The following is a 22129-nucleotide window of genomic DNA, read 5'->3' on the forward strand; positions in this document are numbered from 1 at the left end:
CTGTGCTTTAGGGATCAAGGTGATGCTTGTTTCCAGGAATGAATTTGGGAGTATTGCTGCCCTTTCAATTTCATTGAAGAGTTTAAACAGTAGTGGCAGTAGTTCCTCTCTAAATATCTTGTACAATTCAGCAGTGAAGCCATCAGGGCCCAGGCTTTTCTTAGTTGATAAGTTTTTAAATACATTTTCAATTTCATCGATTGATATTGGGTTGTTTAGAAGTTTTACATCTTCTTCGTTCAACTGTGGTAATTCCTAGGTATCTAGGAATCTGTCCATTTCTTCTGTGTTGTCCATCTTATTGGCATATAGGTTCTGGAAGTAGGTATTGATGATCCTCTGGATTTCTGCTGGATCTGTTGTAATTTCACCCTTTTCATTCCTAATTGCATGGATTTGGGCCTTTTCTTTCCTTTTTCTCACAAGGTTGGCTAAAGGTTTGTCAATTTTGTTGATTCTTTTGAAGAACCAACTCGTGGCTTCACTGATTTTTTTGTATCATTCTCTTAGTCTCCATTGCATTGATTTCTGCTCTGATCTTTATAATTTCCTCCCTTGTATAAGCTTTGGGGTTGTCCTGCTCTTGTTTTTCTAGAAGCTTGAGGTTCATCATCAGGTTGTTTAATTGGGCTCATTCTGTTTTCCTAATATGCATATTCACTGCTATGAATTTCCCTCATAAGACTGCTTTCATTGTGTCCCATAGATTCTGATATCTTGCACTGTCATTGTCATTTAATTGAATGAACTGTCTGATTTCTTCTTTAATTTTCTCTGTGACCCATTGGTTATTCAGAAGTGTGTTGTGCAATTTCCACTTGTTTATGAAATTTTTCCAGTTTCTTGTGCTATGGATCTCCAATTTCATCACACTATGGTGTGGTAATATACAGGGGATAACGTCAATTCCTTTGCACTTACTTAATCATGTTCTAGGGGCCGGGGATTTAGCTCAGTGGTTTAGCCACCTGCTGCGCAAGCACAAGGACCCGAGTTCGATCCCCAGTACCAAAAAAAATAAAACAGGTTCTATATGTAAGTATGTGGTCTATTTTGGAGAATGACCCATGTGCAGCTGAGAAGAATGTGTATTCTGATTTTGTGGGGTGGAAGACTCTATAAACATCTGTTAAGTTCATTTGTTCAAGAGTTCGATTGAATTCTAGTATTTCATCACTTATTTTTTGGCTAGTTGATCTATTTGTGACAGTGGGGTGTTGAGGTCCCCCACTACAATTGTATTAGTGCATATATGACTTTTCACATCCATTAGTATTTGTTTTATATAGTTGGGTGCACTAGTGTTTGGTGCATAGATATTTATGATTGTCATCTCTTCCTCTTGGATTCTTCCCTTTACAAGGAGCTCCCAGAAACTAGGGAAAGACTTTATGTATTTTTACCAGTTAATTATGGAGGCTCCTATAAAGGATCCAGATGAACAGCCAGATGTGAAGATCCATAGTGTGATATCTGGAAGAGTCCAGAGCTGGCCAGTCTCTGATCTCCAGCACTAAGGGGTTTATGGGAGTTGTGTTAGACAGTTGGTTGATTAAATCATAGGCAGGGACTCTTGGGCATGTGTTTCTGTATCCAAAGATAGGACAGATTTCTCCCTTTGAATTTGATGTAAATGTTGCCTCTTCCCTTCTCCAGAAATGGTACCAATTTCCCTTGTTCTTCATCCTTCAAGTGATGCTTCCCCACCAATGCTGATGGATCAGGGATTCAGAGCTCTCCTTGTTGCTTTATGGAGGACAACTGTGCAGTGTAGTTTATGCCTCCGAATGTGACCCTGAGGGTAAAACCAAGAGTGGGTTATAGCTGGGAATAAACCCTTACTGGATCCTTTTCTTTACCTCACAGGCACCCCCAGCCCCCAAAACTCAAGCATTGTCTCTGTTAATCACATTTTTCTGAATTCCTAGGACATCTTCCTCTAGGAAACACAATCCAAGACATGGGGTTACAGTATATACTAAAATATTTTTAACATATTTATTAAAATGAATAAAACAAAAGACAACTTCTTTCATTAGCTGCTTTTTTAGAAGTATTATTTTGCCTCTTTTCTAATATTAATTTCACTCTAGAAACATAACTCAGGATTCTCCAAGGTGTTATCAGAGCATATGTTTCCTAATACTTCACACTGCTTCTGTTTAGATCCTTGTTCAACACTTCTGGTGCCTGATTATCTCTTACACAAGATGTCCATGTAAATCAAGCTGAGTTTTATCCGAGTCCTTCTTTTACAAACAAAGCATACATTTTAAAAGAAAAAATTTCCTTGCCTGTCTCAGTACCATCAATAATTGTCATCAGAGACTTCACACTGAGCATATATTTAGACAGTTTTCTGCAGACTTGGAGGGTTTATCTTCAAAATGGAGGGTAAATTTACAATATTGCCTAATAATATTGGAATACGGTAATGGAATTTAAGACTCAATTTTAAAATTTAGAAAATTAAGTGTAAGGGCTGAGGATGTAGTTTTAATATTGCAACACTTGCTTAGCATTTGTGAGGCCTTGTGTTCAATCCACAGTACTATAAAAACAACAAAAAATTTTTTAAAGATTTATAAAATTAAATTTAGTAAATGTATAATTTTTTGCATATTTAGAATCTAAGCAATCCTGGAAAGAACAAGCAAGAAGAATAAATTTGAGAGCCAAAATGGATGTATATAATAGCATATATAGGTTCATATTTGCTTTACTCTGGGTAAATACTTAAATAGATAAACTTTCTTTAGGTCTCCCAAATCTTTATGCTCTCCTCCATTTTAATGCTTTCAGTTATCAAGGCCAGGAAACAACCCAATCACTTTTCAACTGCACAAACTCCATACAATTCATAGCAAGACAACCCAGAAACGAATCAGCACACAGAATGCCTTCCTCTTTATTTTTTCATCTAGTATCAGTATTCCAAAGTACTTATTTCTAGTAATTATTAGAGGAAAATACAGTTTGTATAAAATTCATTCTAAATTTCATTTTTTTCTGAGAGAATGAAAGCAAAGAAAGAAGCTGATGATTAATAGCATCCTTAAGAACTGAAGGACAGTATTTTGATTCTTCATTTTATACTTTTACCCAGAAACAGTAGTTTTTTTAACTAAAATAGTGGATTTCAAAAATAACTTTATTTAAAGTCTTCTGGTTGTGTTTTCATTTAAAAAAAAAAACATTTTCTTACTCCATCAATTGGGCTAAATTGGGAATTTTATTGAACCAAAATCTTTTAGCTCACATTTAAAACATAAAAATTAAAAAATAAACAAAAATAAAAATTTCTAGGAAAATATGGTGTGAAAAATTACATTTTGCAAACTTTTTTTACTGTTTTAAAAGAAATAAAATAAAAATAAGTCCAAATAGCAAAAATTAACTTATGTTGCTCAGACATTAAAGAAGAAAGTCATAATGTAAGTTAAGAATATAGTCTAGGAACAAAAATGTTGGCAATTTATGAAAATTTCCTTACCTATTCAAACAAAAATACAATGTTGAATGGACAAGGTTTCAGTAATTAGAAAATACAAGTACTAGGGGCAAGAATAGGCAAACCTGGATAAGAATACAGTATGTTTCTCTAGGTCAGTGGTGGTAGAGTTGGATATAATTTACTGCAAAAAAGATGTGTGGTAATTCTGAAGATTTTCTGATTGTCACAACCAGGGATGGGCTTGGGAAGGCACTAGTTGCAGCTAGGTAGTGGATAAATACCAAAGTATCTATGAAATATACTACAATGCACAAGACATCCCCCCTCAGTCCTCCACAACAAAAAATTATCTCATGCAAAATGCCAACAATGTCAATGTTGAGAAGACCTGATTTAGCCTAAAACTTCTGTCTCTCCAAAGAAAAAAAGTGACCAAGAAATGTTATATTTAAAAAATAAAGTTCCTTCTGTCTCTCCAAAGAAAAAAAGTGACCAAGAAATGTTATATTTAAAAAATAAAGTTCATTAAAATATTTGTCTTCTATTTTTCTTTTCTTTTTTTTTTTTTTTGGTACCAGGGATCGAACTCTGGTCCTTGCACTTGCGAGGCAGGTGGCAGAACCACTGAGCTAAATCCCCGGCCCTATTTTTATTTTCTTAATTCAGCCATTCACCAAACTATAGCCTAAAGTACAGTGACACATATGGAATCCTCACAAGTTAGTTCAAAACTATACATTAGCTATATTATACATTTGACCTATTTCTATACTTCTTTATAATGATGTTGCATTGTTCCAATGGGGAACTTCTTTCTCCACAGGTTCTGTCATAGGGGCAACTTCCCTAGGGACATCCACTGTATAATTTACTATCCTCAGGAATAGCCCTGTCAAGAATGGCAGTGTGACTACGTCAGTAAATTTCCTCCCAGGGTTGCCTCTAAATTTTTCCTTGTTGTTTCTACTGTCGGATGAGTTGTGCACATTTCATTTTTAGTTGACACATAACAGTTACATATTTCTAAGCTAAAGTGTGGTGATTTCATAACATACACAGTGTCCCTCCAAAGCTCATGTGCTGACATTTGGTCTTTGTGTTGGCAGCAGTTACCCAGTTACCGAGGTGGGGCTTTTGGAAGGTGATTAGATCAGGGTGTTTCTAACTTTATCAGTTGATTAATCCATTGATAGATTCATAATTTGATGGTATTGTTGGGAGGTAATGGAAACTTTAAAGGGTGGAATCTAGTGCCCAAATACACTGGAGATATAACTACTGATAGAAAGGGTAGAGTAGTTTGTTGGTAAGCCACATGTGGCATTTTCACTTCAAAAGATGTTCCTGGTAGTGGTTGACACCGGAGGAGGAATGCTGACCTCAGGGTTGATGTCTGTGTTCCTGTTAGTTGGATTGACCAAGCCCAGTAGCCAACTAGAAAGTTCCTGTTTTCCCCAATCTGAGCCAAGTCCATAAGGTAGGTATGTACTATTTTTGAGACATACCATATTTGTAGTAGTGTGTAAATTATCAGGGCTATAGTAATTCACCCATGAGTGTGAGGTTGAACTTGCAAGAGTGAGAACTTACCAGGTAAGGAGCAGGCACAGCAAGATTTAAAGCAAGTAAGATTTCAAGTAAGAGATGGTGTACACCCAATATCCAAGGATTTGACTCTCTAGAATAACACCCTATGTGTTATACTGTCTAGGGGTGATTAGTTGCATTTTCTGTATATTGGGAGCAGATCCAGGTTTGTTCCACAAGGCTGTTAATCAAGAAAATAAGTCACATGTTTAAACCCACTTGCACTGGTGGAAGGTTAACTGGTTTCCCCAAGGCCTTATCCACTGATGTCAGAAAAGCCTTAGGCTTGGTCAAGGCAGTGCTTGCTGACTGAGCTGACTGTGGAAGTCCATTTCACTAATGAGCAAAGTGAAAGAGGAGGTGGGAGGTAGGAAACAACCAGGAGAGAAGCATCTTTAAGCAAAATTGTGTTAATTTTAACAGTTAAGTAAGTAATAACTTCTTCACAATACAATCACCTCCTGGGAAGCAGAGGGACTTAAAGGATTAGAGAGATCTGAATACATGTGTCCAACATAACTAACAAAGGTTGCTCCTTTGTTGGACCTCAAACTATATGAAGGTAGGATTGAGAATTTAGTAAATGTTTAAATTTAAAAATTTTTGCAGTAATATACATATTACCATTAACCTCCCTCACTTCAAACACACATACCTCATCATTCTTGACACCTTATGAAGCAGTTCTGGAAGTCCTCTTTTGTGAGTGTCTTTGAGAGGTGTAGTAAAAACAGTGAATACTGCTGTTGAGTGCCATTCAACAGAAAGGTAGGCTTATAAAAACATTAGAGTGTGTTCTCATCCAACTTATTCACCATACCTGGCACTGTGAGACTTCTAGCTCCTTTCCAAAACCAAAATAATTACTAAAGGTAAAAGTTTTGAATCAATGCAAAACATCAAGGCAGTCATGACAGTGCAACTAAAACCACTCCAAGAAAAGGATTTCCAGAGATGCTTTGGAAAGTGGCAAGAATGACAGGATGAATTGAAAGGAAATTAATGGCAAAATCTTACTGTAAAAATTTTTTTATTTAAACATTCATAATATATTTTGATAACCTATTGTAGGTAATGGTAAATGATTGTTTGCTAGAAGGGGATTCTCCAGAGATCTCTGGAACTGTGTGTGGAGTTGGTCTTTACCCTTCCCTACTGAGGGTCAGAAGCATGTGTTGAAGGGAACAACATGTCTGAGGAAGACGCCTGTTTGCATTTAACTCTAGCACATATTGTAAACTCAGCTGTTTTACCACAGACCATGTCATCTGTGACAACCTTGCTCCTTCGGTTCCAATACACATGCTCTTATTTGGCTTGGCTTCACATTTAATAAAAGACCCAGACAGATGTCCTGGGCAATGAGGTGGCCTCACAATTCATAATAACTTTCATTTAAGACAGGTGGAGTATTTTTGCTGCATTAATAATACCCAGTCCAAGGTGACTTGGTATTCCATGAGTTTCTATTAAATCCAGGGCAGCTACAGCTTCCTGAATTACTTTAGCATTAGCCATCATTGCAAATAAATAGGAGTTATAATTTTTAAGAGTGGTGTTGAAAAACAATTGAGTGAACTCAAGACTCATTTCAGTCTTTGGATATATTAATCATGGTGAACACCAACCATTGGCTGAAAAGTTTTTTTTCACATCCCCACTAGACAGAGGACACCTTTGGCCTTTGCTAACATTTCCCATATATAGTTTTCCTGGGCTGCTATGAGATCTAAAGTAGGATTGGATAAACTTAAAGATATGAAAATACACTCCATTGTATTTCTGGACACCTGCCATTCCCAGTTTGCACACTAATTTTGTGGGCTCCATTGCTAAAGACATCACTTTTCTGTACTGACTATGGCAGCCATTGTTTAACTTCAGTTCCATTGGGTGGAACTTGTGACCTATCAAATATAATCTGTACAACCATGCAGTCCTTTCTACATTTGATTCTTGGATTAGGTTCTTAAGAAGAGTAAGGCCTTCAGGGTAAATGAAAAGCATAGTTCACCTTCCAAATGAGAAATGGTCCCCATTTCTTGACTGTTCCATCTTTTTTCTGTAGCTCTTACTTTGTGCATGGTCACCAGAAAAGTTAAGTCAAATTAAGTTTATCTCTATTATGATCACATTATGCTGCTGCTCCTACTGTTGCAATGTTCTTTGAGCCCAGGGAAGGGGGATATTTAAAAAAATTGAGATTTTGGGGATGAGAATGAATATTATATTAAAATACCAGATAAAACATTAAAGAATATTATCTTTCAGATTGCCAAGTTTATCGAAAACTTGTAAATTTAAGAAAACACTTAGAAAGTTTACCAAAGCTACCTACTAAAGAAATAATAAACCTAGATAACTTACTAGATAAATTATTTGAAACCTGTAAGCAATAGGTTTCAGAAAAAGAAGAAAAAAATTCTGACTTTATTTTCATAAAGCCAATGTGATACTGAAAAAAACCTTCCAAAAATACAACATAAATAGCTACCTAAGTAGACTACTATTATTTATGAATAGCATTAGAGATACTTAACAAAACTCTATAAATACCATTCCATAGCACATTAATAGAGTAACATACTCTGACAAAGTAGATTATAGCAGCCATGCATGAATGGTTCAATATTACAAAAATCTGTAAATATGTCAAACATGTTATTAACTCAAAGAACAAAAACACCTGAGTCATTCCATAGATGCCAGTGCTGAAAAGAGAAGGTATAACTTGTTAGCTTTCAAGTGAAGCTAGATAATGCAAAGAGCTTAACAACAACAACAACAACAAAAAGATACAATGAGGAAAGATAGTAATATTACTGATTATAAGTTACTATATAAGAATCATCAACTTTTCCTAGATAAAGAAAGACCAATAATTATATGCTTTATATGAAATGAGAAATAATATATATAAATATATTTTCTTTTTTAAAAGAAGATTCAGTATTTATTTTTTTAAATCGTGTTTTCTAAATTATTATTTGAATCACTGTCCTCGTGAAAAAACTAAAATTTTTGCAGGGCTTTGTGATTTTCATAATATGTTTCTTAATTTTACTTCAACATAAATACAGATGCTGGACTATAGTGCAAATCAATAGAAATTAAACCAGCACAGAATACGCAAAAAAAAAAAAAAAAAAAAGATGGACAAATTTAAAAAAGACAGATATTCTCTCAAAAAGGAGTAGGAATTACCTAAGTGAGAATAAGGGAGACTTAGAAAAATCAGGGTGTGACTCATGCAGACAGTATTCAGAGAACAGAACTGGTGAAGCAGGTGGGTGGGGACCAGGACATGTACATTGACCACTGTAAGCACTGCTGAAAATCTTATCCTCAGAAAAATGGCTTCACTGAGCTAGTTTAACCAGGAATATGATAGGATCAAAATTGGTTTTCAAAGCTATCATAGACATAGGATTGTTACCAGGTTCTGGAGTTCTGGGGTGTCCTTCTGAGGTGGTTTCTACTTATTTTGAACAAAGAATTGGACAAAACAAATGCAAAAGGTAGCCAGGTTTTATGTATATTAAAGGTAGGAAAAGAGACATGCTTTGCAGAGCAAGTCTTGGACATGTCAAAGTAGGAAAAAAGTACACTCTACAGTATGAACAAGGACTAATGTGAAAGAGAACACAGTAATTGAAAGTTGCTCTTGAGTTGTCCTGAAAAGAGTTGAAGACAGAACTCTCTAATTGGTTCCATGAGTAGGGCTTTGAGAACTATTCTGAGCATGTGACCTGGGACTTTGGAATTAACAGATCAGGCCCAGTTCCCCAGTCAGTTTGCCATGTCCTAATCTCCTGCCTAAGTATCTCCAAAGTGTGAGAAATTAACATGAGCTCTTTGAGAAAACAAATCAACATTGCAAGTCCCATGGGAGACAAGGAGTCCTATTATTTTTTAATAATCTGAGGAAAGTCTTTCTATTTCATTGATGTAAGGAATATGATTAATTGGGCACAAAATATCTTATTTGTCACTGCACTTTGAAAGTAGCACTATTACTTTTTGGCATTTGCTATTATCAAAACATCTAAAAACAAATTTTGTTACTATGTTAGTAATCTGTGTTGTTCCTTTGAACAGGATGCTTGAAATATTTGATTTCAGAGTCACATTTTTGTCTGCATGTATCTGGTATAGGCCTATTTATCTATTTTTCCATTATCTTGGTGTATCTAAAATATCAAAGCCTACCTGGCTTATAAGTAAGACTCTATTCTTGGTTTCATTCTTTACTTTTCATTTAGTCCTCATTTGGCAGAAGAGGTGATGGAGTTTGAGAGTACTGATCCCATTCACAAGTACTCCACCCTTGGGACTTCCTCAAGTCTCAGCCTCCTAATCCTATTACCAAAGTGATTTAAATTTCAATATATGAATTGGGGAGATAATTTTAAGCTAAAGGACAAGTGAAACACTCTCAGTTTTCAGATTTAGCCTTCAGTTTTCAAAACTTTTATTATTTTATGATTTTTATTTTATGCTTTTTGTAATCTGTGGAGGATCTGCTTTGATATTTACTAAATACAGTTTAAAAAAAGGACTAACAACTCACCATGATGAGGATTACTTTAAACCAAAAACATTTCAGTCACAACATGCAGAAAAAAATCTTATCTGAATTTTTCTTATCTGACTGAAGCAGAGCCTCCAGAAAATACAGCTTCCATAAACCTCCCTCTGAGAGATTTTCCTATTTGGAGAAAGCTGACCCTTAGCACAGCAATGAAAAAGCCCAATAGGACCTTCCCTACTGTCTCCTGAAATTTTAAATGTACTCTCCCCTCAACCTCACATACTTTAAACTGATACACACTGAACAGTTCCACATGTATGAATTAAAACTTTTCCCCTATTTATCTGTTGCTGGCTCCTACCTTCACCTATTCTACCTATACTGGTAGACAAAATTTCTTCCTCCCAATAATTAATGCATTTTAAATATTTTATTAGTTTAGTATTTTTCCTATATTCTTAATTTTTAGCATCTTATTTAGATTTTCTACAGTTTACAGCCTATATTTGTCTTAAACATTTTAGAAATGAGCCCCTAGACTCAAATTGTCAGTGCCATAAAGAATGTACTCAGATAGCAAACAAGAAAACTCGACACAGCAAAGTTTTAAGTTTATTTCTGCACAAGGGCAGAAATGAACTCAGACACAAGGTAGCAGTTGCATGGAACAGTGGGGAAATTGGTTTTTAAACCCTCACATATATACTTTAAATTCATTGGCTGAATTCAAAGGCTTACACTCTATCATGGTTGGCTAGTTTAACCAGCTCCAGGGGAGGATCCAAGAGTTGCTGAGGGGAAGGAAGAGTGGGCGGGGAAAGGATGGAGGGAACAGAAATCTCTTGGCTGATGATAAACTATCTAGATCTGTAGCTATGTTTCCAGAATTTAAATGGAGCAAGCGTTTCCTATAATTTCATTGTGTTTGGGAGAGGCTGCCTAGGGTGGACTGGAGCCTATGATGAAGGCACTTCTGTTTATATCCTTTGATAGAAAAGATAGGGCTGCAGTTTCTCACAAATGTGATTTAAATTTTGTTGACCTGGATTTTCATTTTAATATTCTCTTTTCTTGACCTAATTTGTTGTATGTTTGTAATATTATCTTTTATGAGACATGAAAACATTTTTATGTTTCTTTACAAAATGATTTTAGATAAGTATACACCAAAAATTTGATTTATTTATTCTCTAGTCCTCTGTACCAGTCTGCTCCCTCACCATGGATCCTATGTTAAATATTTTCTCTTTGTATTTCCTTTGTGTTCTTATGAAAAATTATTCTTCTTGTGGTAACTGAAATCTTTCTATTAGCAAATCTTCAATACCATCCATTAAAATGGATGAATGACAAAATTAATTATAGTGAAAAGAGAAAAATCACAAGATTACATAAAATAAATAATATATAAATAATAACCTATATAATAATATAATATAAAATAAACCATATAATAATATATAAAAATAATAATCTATATAAAATAACAGAAATAAAATTTCATTATTCTGTCCAATACATGTAGTTATTTGAAAAAACCCAAATATACTTCAGTAATGTATAATATAAAATTTGAGACAAAATATTTGAAGAAAGGAAATTAAAGTAGCAAATTTTAGAAAAATGAAATTAGGCAAGCTTCTCTTAGAGTAAAATATGATAATTTAAAGACTAAAATAAAAAAGGAAAAATCTGAACAGTGGGGCTCAAACTACCAAGTCCTCCAGAAAGCCTTGCTTTATTAAGCTAATTGGTTTCTGTTTACTTTTTCACTTGCCTCCAGGTGGTTCCCGTCTCTCCTCTGCAGGTGGTCCCAGTTATTCCTGGAGGGTGTGTATGCTCTCCTCAGTATGCAGTAACTACTCTGTAAAAGCTAACTTCCTAACTGCCTGGAGCTGAGCTGACTCCTATAATTGTGTAGAATTGCTAGGGAGGGAATATAGCCAGGTGGATCTCCACCTTCTCCCTCCAGCCTTAGAGAACATCCACTGGTTTATCCACTGTGAAAGTGGCCAATCTGAATTAACCTAAGAAAGTGGGATGTGTTTTCTTTTCTATTAAGAAAATTAAAAGCAAATCATCATTCCCAGTGTTTTTAGGAGTATTTATACAAAGTTATACACTACCACCATTGGAAATATAATGTTAATAACAATATAATAAAGGCTGGGTGACTATGTATTTATCAATCGTAAATGTGCTAATTTTTAAGTCAATTGGGCTTTATGTTAACTTCATCAAAATGTTGTTCCAGAGAATTTTTTAAGGGCATTTGAAACATTGTCTTCACACTATTAATTATGTGAAAAGCATTTTTTAGAAACTTGTTCCTCCTGTGAGGCTCCTAAGGGTGTTACTGGAGTTTGGCGATTAAAACCCTGCTTCCGGACGTCCTAACTGATAGGTCTTCCACTACCTCAGCAGCCATTATGTATAGTAGCTGCCCTCTTCTTATGGTGCCTTGCCCCCTCCCCTGTGTGACGTCATGCCAAGATGGTTGCTCCCACCAAAGGACAAACCCTTCTTCCCAGCATGCCCCTGGTCTCACCTAGAGAGTAACCTAATACTCGCTCACCTCCTACCACCTAGGGTCACCGGCTCCTCCACTCCCTGATCACTACCTCACTCAACCCCGCCCCAGCCCCTACAAATCCCACCCCTGTCTCTATAAAAGACTGTCCCTGCCCCGGCCATGTTGCTTTTTGTCTCTCCTTTGTTCAGAAACAGCTCGGCAGATCTATTCCCCTAATAAAGGCTTGTTGTGGCCTGATCTGGTCTTGGTCTTTGGCCCTTTTACCTGACACTAACAGAAGGACTCACCCGTTCCCAAATGTCTGTCTCCATCAGAGGGAGACAGCAATGAAGGCAGGAAAAGGTTTTAATCAGCATGGCCTTCAGGAAGGGAAGATACAGTGGTTCCAGGTCTGTGTTCAGGAGCTGACAGTAGCTGGAGGTTTACTGGAAAGGGAAACAAAGACAAGGTTTGGGGATTTTCTTAAGTAGGATGGACTTGTTTTTCCAGGTGGCTTTAGACAAATCCTTATGGCTTGAGGGGTCGGTCTGGTCCCCTTGAGAGGGATGCTCCTGTCTGTGGTCAGGGAAGGAGCAGCCTCAGTTGCTTAAAGGGTGATCTCATCATGAGTGTTCTGTGAGCAAGGTTCTGTCCCTCCTGGAAGGTTAAGGTGGATTGGAAAGTTCGGGTACTGCTCTAAGGGCTTTGGAAAAAGGTGTTCTAAACTCTGGCAACTGAATTTTCCTGCAAATTTTAGAAATACCTTAATTGTATTTATTTTGATGTCCTCATCCTTCAAAGGGGTAAAGAGGTAGGTAAATTTAGGGCTAAAAAACCTTGTGTTTCTAGTTTTTGGACAGACACGTTGACTAATATGCCTATGGTGCAGAGCTGAGCTGGGATCTTACTAAACGCTTTAATGTAATGAAGGAGACAGAAAATGGAGGCAGAGATTCCAGGCTTTATCCTGCAATTAGTTACCCACTGGCCATCTGCAGGCTCAGCCTGTAAGACCTTGTTGTGGGGGCAGGGAAGTACGCTACCTTCCTTCTCCATCATAAAGGTTATGACCAATACTCCTTTAGCAAAAGTCAAGTTAACAGTATAATAAAATAAAGTAAAATCATAATTTATCAAGATTTTACATGACATGGGAAGCTTCAGAAATAAGGACCCCAATCCCAAAGACAATTTTTTATCCTTAGATTTAGTGAAGAATGAGAAAAAGAGTTTAGCCTCGTGGTAATAGACAGGGGGGAACCCACCAAAGATCTGCTCAGATTCTTCTTGGCCTCCCTGAATAGCATTCTGTGCTTCCAGGTGTGGGGCGCAAGCCCTTGAGGACTAAGGGTCTTATGATCTACTACAAGATGAGGCAGGGCAGAAGATGAATATTTTTAGATTGTATGGCTATGTTTGGGGAGAGGGTTTCCCATTTCTCAGACCTGCCTTAGGAAAAAGAAATTCTAGTATTATGGCCTGCTTTGAGGAAGAGTGGGGAGAGACCAAAAGAAAGTAAAGTTGGTCATGGTAGTAAACACCTGTAAATCCAGCATTCTGGGAGGCTGAGGCAGGAGGATCACAAGTTGCAGCCAAACTTGGGTAAACTCAGTAACTTAGGAAATCCCTGTCTCAATAATAAATAAATAAATAAACAAACAAACAAACAAACAAATAAATAAAGACTGGTGATAAAACTCATTTGGAAGGCTCTGAATCCAATCTCCAGTACTGTAATCAATCAGTGAGTCAATCAATCAATCAATCAATCAATCAATGTAGGAGTTCAAAAAGAGACCACTTCTAAGGATTATGCCAATGTCTTTCAGTTGAAAGGACTCAGTCTGTGAACATGCTATATTTGGGGGTACTACACAACCTATATAGACTCTCTTACATGGACTTCAGAGTGTCAAATTAATATTGTACAAAAATTGGATTTTGAGAATGAGCAATTATGGATACGCTGATTTAGTCTCATCTAGATATTGTCCTATAACTATCAATTTCATCTTCTTAGGGAACTATAAGGTAACTATAACTGGTGTTATACTGGGTTAAAGTAAGAGCACACAAGTTTATTTCTTGTGGTTGGACAATGTCTGTACTCTTGGTCAAAACCCATTTATTCAAGAATACCTTTCATTTTGATTGTTATTTTCATTGTGGCTATGGATTAAAAAATCATTTATGATATACAGTATTTTATGCAGTGGATTTTTAGGTCTCCTAGCTACCTTACTTGATATTCCAAAAATGTATTCTATATTTAAGCACTGCAAACACCATCTAGATAGAAGTCTTCTTATAATAGAAACAGATTGTTTGACATTTGGTTGTTCTTCATTTCAATAAAAATGGTACAAGAAAAAGTTTCATTTTTGAAAAACAATTTTGTCAAGTGAGGTTAGAATAAAAGTTGATTTTGCTCTGGAGTTTGGCTAGGTTTGAGTATTAGACAAAAAAATCTTGGACTGATAATGGAAATGGCAAGAGGTTACTTTTTTCATTTCACCAATGTTCATAAAAAAAAAAAAATCAGTTTTCATACCAGTACTTCCTGAATGAAAATTAATAGTTTCACATACTCTTCTTACTATAGTAAGGGACCACTGGAACCCAGTGTTTCTGAAAGTAGGGTCCTAACAGCTCTGTACTTTTTAATAATGAGGTACCAATTAGATTTTGGTGCAAGTTGAACATTTGGGCATGCCAAAGAAACTAGAGTTAACAGCTAAATAAATAAATCATGTTCAATACCTTGGTTGAGCTTAACAAAATTCATTCAGCTTGTTGAACTTTTCTGGGAACACTATAACTAAGGTGTCTAAAATGTGACTGCAAATGTCAAAACGAATCATAACAAAATGTACAGCTGTGCAAGTTTATATTTTTCACCAAGCATTCCTAATGCACGAAAGTTAAGAAGAAGTGAGTATCTGTTATGAAATTGTATTATAGAGGAAAATTCATTTCCATATTATTTTTTATGACAGGTGTTCTAACGGTTCTAGCTATGTGAGATCATTTTTGATACCAAGAACATTATTTATATGGACCATGCATGAAAGTTTAGTGAAAAAAATAGTTTAATATGCTAATGATTTTTTGCATTGCTTAGAACACAATAGAATAACATGTAAGTCTTACATGAAATGTAAAATTTTGTAACAGACACAATCAAAGAAAAGCAGGTGAAACTGATTCCAATAATATATTTTATTTAACCCAAAATACATAAATGTCATTTTTTCAAAACATGATAAATATGAAAATAAGTAATGAGATTGTTTACATTTTTGTATATCTAAATCCTGCACAGATTTTGTATTTATAGCACATCTTTACTTTGAACTCACTATATTTGGTTGCTCAGTAGTCACATATCGGACAAGAAAAAATACCTACATTATCTTTTCAGTTGCTTTCAGTACTATAATTATCTTGATAAGATCATGTGCATTGACTATGTTTATGATGAAAATTAGAAATACAGGTAGCTTGGATATTTAAATTAGGTAGCTTGGATATTTTCCTGTGAAATAGGCCTTGATTCATAAAAATGAACATTTTTTCCAATGAAAATGCCTCATGGGTTTATAATATATGATGTGAAATGTATAACATCTCGATATAGTTCTTAAATCCATGGATCATTATATTATTAAAAGCTCTATTTCCTGGATATATTACCTACCTCTGTGTTTATATATATATATATATATATATATATATATATATTTTCAACCATTTCATAGGAAACTATGCTTACTATTGAAATATGAATCCACATGTATCCTCTGTGCTTGCAGAGGAGTGAGGATCTGTGGGCTCCATTAACCCTAAAAGTCATTCTTCATCACAATATCTTATCTGTGAGATAACTAGCTGTCCCTTCATAGTGTACATTAAATGTTGGGCTGGTCCCACTTTTAACACGGAGCCTAAGAAACACTGAGGTTACACTCAATATTTATCACATGGAAAAGTGAATAGTTGGTATGTTCAAGAGATATGCAATACCTAGACAGGACAAAATAAACTCGAGTAGTCAGATACCATTTCCTCAGGAAATACTTAGACAGTATCTGAAGGGAAAAGAAGAAATCACGAGCAGGAATTAATTAGATCACCTTAATAACCACAAATCAACTGGTTTCCTAAAAGCAAACAAACAGACATAACCAGAAAAAACAGAAACTATTTATTCAATATTGGAATAAGAAAAGAAAACTTAAAATAGCTGAATTATGCTTCAGAGGGAAAATTTATGAATTAATATGATTTATGAGCAATGGATGTAAATTGAAAAAATTAAAATCACAGTAACCCCACAATCTCTTTATGCCAACATGTTCATTTTGTCCCAGTTGCAGAATTGTCTGCTAGTCACAATTTTAATTGCTACTATAAATCTTCAATATTCTAATAATAAGCCACAATCACATGGAAATTTAAGCATTCTATTGTCTTAAGGTTCATTAAGCACAAAGACTACCAGTCATACTTATAATACATAGATCAAGAATTGGTACCCTGATTTTAAAAGTGATAATTAATTACTTTTCTCTGTTATCTATTGCCAAAGGAGAATGAAATGAAAGTTAGTTCTTGTCCTTAAAAAATAAGTATGATGGCTGGGAAAAGTAATAATAGATAATGTTAGGTATACATAAGAATGTTATATACAAGTAAGAAAATATATGGCAAAACATTAAAATGTGCATTTAAAAAATGTAAGCATTAATTATCCATTTCAAGTCATAATTATGACTAGTAAAATTAAAATATAAAACATGAATTAAATATGACTTTATTATGAAGCAACATTATTTATTGGTTCCAAAATTTTAATAGTGTCTTTGGTATACATTTATTAATAAATTCATATTATAAATTTCCCAGGTAGAAAAAGAATGAAAAGCAATTACTAGGTTATCATGAATTCTCTCTCCCTCTCTCTCTGTATGTGTGTATATATATATATATATATATATATATATATGACCTTAAAATCAAGTTTAATTTATCAATCATAAGAATAATTACATAAAAATAGATTTAAGATGTGCTCATATGTGAATGTAATCATTAGGTACTTCAAACAGGTACTAATAGAAACATTGGATTGACAAAAATAAAATAAAATAAAAATCATCTCCCCAGCCCAAACAAAAAAAGAATGAAAGAGTTTTGGCTTAGCTTCTAAATGGAAAAACAAAAAACAAAAAAAGTCTCAAAGAGATGGTTTGAACTACATTATGATTAATAAACATAAACCTGTGCTTCTGTAATGCTCTCAATTTCAGTGCTTCCTCAGAGCTCATTGAGCATTAGGTGTGCAGAAGACCCAGACACTTACCCATGCCATCACTTGAGGGCTAGTATATACCCCTCTCTTTGAGAATATAGAACACTGGTGAATTTTGCCAAATAACATCTTTTTAGATTCACAAAGTCTGGACTCACTTCTTTTCCATTAAAGGAAAATTATACATTTCCTTTTGGGGATTTGCCCTCTACATTAGTCATTTTCCTGTCTCTGAGATAAAATACCCAACACCCACAACTTGAAGGAGGAGAGGGTTATTTGGCTTACAGTTTCCAGTGGGTTCAGTCCAAAGGTGGCTGAATTCAAGGCAGAAATGACATGGTGAAAGGGCCTGGCCAGAATAGCTGCTCACCCCATGGCAGCCAGGAAGCAGAGAGAGAGAAAGGACAAACCAGGGACAAGATTACACCCTTCAAGTCATAGCCCCAGTGATCCACCTCCCAGCCATGCCCTTTCACTCAACAGTCCACTTAGCTACTGAACTCATCTGTGAATAAATCCACTGCGGAGTATAGCACCTCTTTGGTCCAATTATCTTCTTTACACATGAGACTTTTAGGAGATTTTTTCGATATTTTAGATCTAAACTATGACACTTCTGCTAGCAATTTGTGTGTTTGGTGGCTAAACTTTCCAGTTCCAGAAAATAAAGATAATTAAATGGCTTAAGAGATCTGTGTGACCAAAGTGATTTAGTCAGGCAGAATAACGTTATGTGACTGACATTATCAGCCACAGGATTATTGTCCTACTCACGATTGTGGGGAAAAGCCATCTCTTTTTCTGCTGGGCTTGAGAAAATGAAGATGTGAGATTTGAAGTTCTTGTGCTAATTTTGCAAATATGCTACGGAGAACTAGTTTGAGAAGGGCAACAAGGAGTTATTGCTGATACTGCTGATTTTCACTTCTGCAGCCTTTGAGGCAGGAGCATTGATTAAGCCCAAGGTAGGCTATTTAGTCACTTAGTGAGACCCTGTCTCACAGTAAATAATAAAAAAGGGCTGGGTATGTAATTCTGTGCAAAGGCCCTTGGTTGAACCTCTAGGACTACCTTCACTATCTAAAAAAATTTAAAATCTATAAGATTAAGGCAGATGTTAAGATGGCTCACAGTTTAACTGTATGTTGGAGATCAGTGTAGGGACCAGAATCTTAACTTTTAGCTTAAATTTACTAGTTTTGCCTCTATAAAATGCTGTGCCCTTCAATCATCTAAGACTGGACGGCAGAGGGGTAGTTTGGGTGTATAAGGGTCTCCGTAGGGGATGTTGGTATTGGTGAAACTTTGGTTTCTTTTCCCTCTTTGTATACCTTTGCTAAATGGAGAAAAAAAAATAAGTCACTCCAAAATGATGTAAAAACTTTACTTTGTTATAAAAATACTTTAAATATGAGGATAGCAACAGTAGACTAAGAAACAAAAGGCAAGTAATAAATTCAGTGTATGGATTTGTAGTATTAGGAAAAAATTCTTTGTAAACTACAGAGATTTTTGGAGTCCTTTGTTATGATACCATATTTTAACTTAAACTGACAGAAAATATTTTAAACAGATTTTTGCTATCTGAAAAATCTTTTTAACTTGCTGCTCTGTTTTATGTTAATTTCTGTCCATAGGGAGTCTGTCTCCTGCCCAAAGACCTTTGGGCGACCTTTCAGGCCTAGCTACAGGCAATTGCAAAGACTTTGCCTGGCAGGCTGCACAGAGCAAAGCAGCCCTCCCCACACTGTGCTGGGGCGCAGTCAGTGCGCCGTGGCTCTGAAGGGAGTCGTGATCAAAGTGTCGGCCTCTCTGTCACCATGTTCTTACAGGTGTCTATAATACTGCTGAGATATTCCTCCCAAAGCCTCCTTACCAGGCCCCATACATGTGTGGCCTGTGCTGAGTCTTTATTATTTTGTGAGGAGGGGAAACTGTGATGTTTTTCTCTAATCTGACTCAGTTCTTTTCCTCTCTTGGCCGTACTACCCTCTTTACTTCCCTGGGTCCCTGAGTCCATGAAATGATAGAATCTTTCGGAGGACATCTCAGCAGTGAGGTGATCTTTGAAAGTGTGCTGATTGTTGTGACCCCTCCTCAGAAAGTGGAGGAGAGTCCCAAGAAGGAGGTACCAAACTCTGGGGAGTCAGCCTCCACTTTCTCCTGCTTCACTTCTCACTATTTTTGCAGTCAGTAAAGACTTCATTCCTACTTACCTTTGGGCCCATTTTCTTATTTGGTTACTTAGATACTAGGCAGAGCACCTCTGTCCAGTTCAGCTCAGCTCCTTACTGCCAACTTCTTCAAATATCCAATTGATCAGGTTATAATACTGGAATAGACTCAGATGGAGTGTTTGATCCTTTACTTCACTTCTGTTCCTGTCATCCCAGATCTTGGCAATATCATCTCTCACCTGGACCAGTGTGATCATAGTCCTATATTCTCTCTGTTCCTACTGACACTTCCATTCTCAGACCAATAGCCAGGCTGATTCTGTGAAAATACGTCATACTGTAGTCTTTTTGCGGGGAAGTGGGGGTAAAGGGGATTGAACTGGGGACCTTGGGCTTGCAAGGCAGGTGCAGAGCCACTGAGCTAAATCTCTAGCATTGTCATATTGTATTCTTACACTAAAGCCCTGAAATGACTCCCCAGGTCCCTAAAAGTTCACACCAACATCCTTACCGTTATTTACAAAACCCCGAGTGGTCTGCACTCGTTGTGTTCATTGTCAATCTCCTAACCTTTGCTTTTCTTCCTACTTCCCCCACAATAACTTCTGTGCTCAGCAGTACCTGCCTGGATAATGTCCTACTCTCTCCTATGCCTTTATGCAGATGCCACTTTCAAAATGAGCCCTACTCCCCTCTCCTTTTAAACAGAACCACCCAACCCCATGTACTCGATTCTCCTCAGACTATTCTGTTTCTATTTTTCAATAGTATGCATCTATTATTCCATACATTTTAGCTATTCATTTTATTATCTGTTCTTGTTCAAGAGGCTAAACTTCATGTTAGTACAATTTTTATTTTCTTCAGAAGGATTTTATATTTTCATTAATGAACCCTGATTCTTAGAATAGATATTAGCAAATAATAGGTGCTTTATAAAGATTTTAAATCAATGAATGAATGAGTTAAAATTATAACTGTAAACCAACAAAACTAATGAGGCTGTCCTAGATTATGACTTGGAAGCCTATAGTTGTGACCGTGTTCCGAGAACCTCCTATTGTTACACGTGCTAGACCAAAGTGTGACTTCCCAGCAATGACTCATCATTCTCAAAGCATTTCTTCCATAGCCACCCACCAGAGGAAGTCTTAGTAGTTCTTACTTTCTTTTCTTTTAGGCCATTTTAGCTTGAAGAGTAATTTCATGAACCTAAGACAATCAATGATTCATAGGACATAAAACATCATGTTTAATTTTCATGAATTTCTTAATTGTCTAAATTAAAGGAAGCTTTAGGAAGCAATTTAGTCAGCAATGCAGAAACAGACAGGCACATTTTGAAGAACAAAAGTCATGACTGTAGTTACAACTCATTTGCAAATTATACACAAAAAGAAGTATGGGTAAACAAGTACGTTGAATAATGAAAGGTTTTCTTTTCTCAAATTATAGACATATACTTGGTACTTTGGATTACTTTGACTGAACCATTTTACATAATCTAGTGAGCATTTTAATAATATATGAATCCCAGGGGAATGTATGTGAGACTTCTATATTTCATTCATGATATATATATGTATATACCTACATATATACACAGATAGATATAAAATTACGAAGATGTAAAAATACAAGACTATATATTCTATTTATTGATAATTCAAAAGTAAGTTTAAGAAATTTAAGGGAAATTACTCTATATTTCTCCTTCAAATTAAAAAAAAATATTTCATATATTTACTATAATCACTTATGCTATAAATTATGCATTTTACATGTGGACTTGATGTGGTGATCCATACCCATAGTGCTAACTACATTGGAGACTGAGGCAGAGAATGGTTGGGGTTTGAGGTCAAACTGTTTTACATAACGAGACCCTGCTTGTGAAACAAAGAAAAAAATAATGAGCATGAAAAAAGAAAGATAGGTTTGATAATGTGAAAAAATTATTATTTCTATTAAAATTGTGAGGATCTGCAGAATATATTATGTCTTGGACAACTAGACTGGCTGCATATAAAACTTTCTCAAGAATCTTCTCTGCTATATTATGATCTATAATAAATGAAAAATTTAAAAATTCAGGCTGATGTCTCTTTCCAGAAAAGAAATTAGTTTATACAAATTCTTTACTTTGTCCCTTCTCTAAGCATTTGTACAGATGTTAAACATTACATTTTCCATTATGTTGATTGATTCCAGTCATCTTAAGAAAATTCTTCTCCATAGATGTCAGCACAATGGGTTTTTAAAAAGCTGTTGTTTTGAGTAATGATCATCAAGGGAAGGAATATGACATTTCTAGGAGAATCTTAGCCTTTCTGTAAAATGTAAGATTAGCTTGTGCTGATGGAGAACAAAGTATAACATCAAACATATGAAATCCTCAAAATGAAGTCTCTAATACTTGATTGTAAGGAAAAAAACCTAGATAAAGAGAGATCTGTTCAAAGTATTTTAAACTTTTAAGGAAAAATGTTTCCCAATGCTGCTCTTGTCCTCAAAACACAGTGAAGGTCACTGCAGTAGAAAATGTCTCTGTTGA

At 35.6% G+C, this 22129-nt stretch overlaps 1 long non-coding RNA gene across 1 annotated transcript in view; it reads left to right on the top strand.

Annotated features, from left to right (window-relative positions):
• Positions 1-22129, top strand: part of LOC101704483 (uncharacterized) — a 70718-nt gene that overhangs the window by 18145 nt on the left and 30444 nt on the right. The gene's annotated exons all lie outside the window — the stretch shown is intronic.

The sequence above is a fragment of the Heterocephalus glaber genome, unplaced genomic scaffold (assembly GCF_053883595.1).
Source record: "Heterocephalus glaber isolate CG9 unplaced genomic scaffold, H.glaber_assembly_v1.0 deba00001586, whole genome shotgun sequence".
NCBI classification, from domain to species: Eukaryota; Metazoa; Chordata; class Mammalia; order Rodentia; family Bathyergidae; genus Heterocephalus; species Heterocephalus glaber.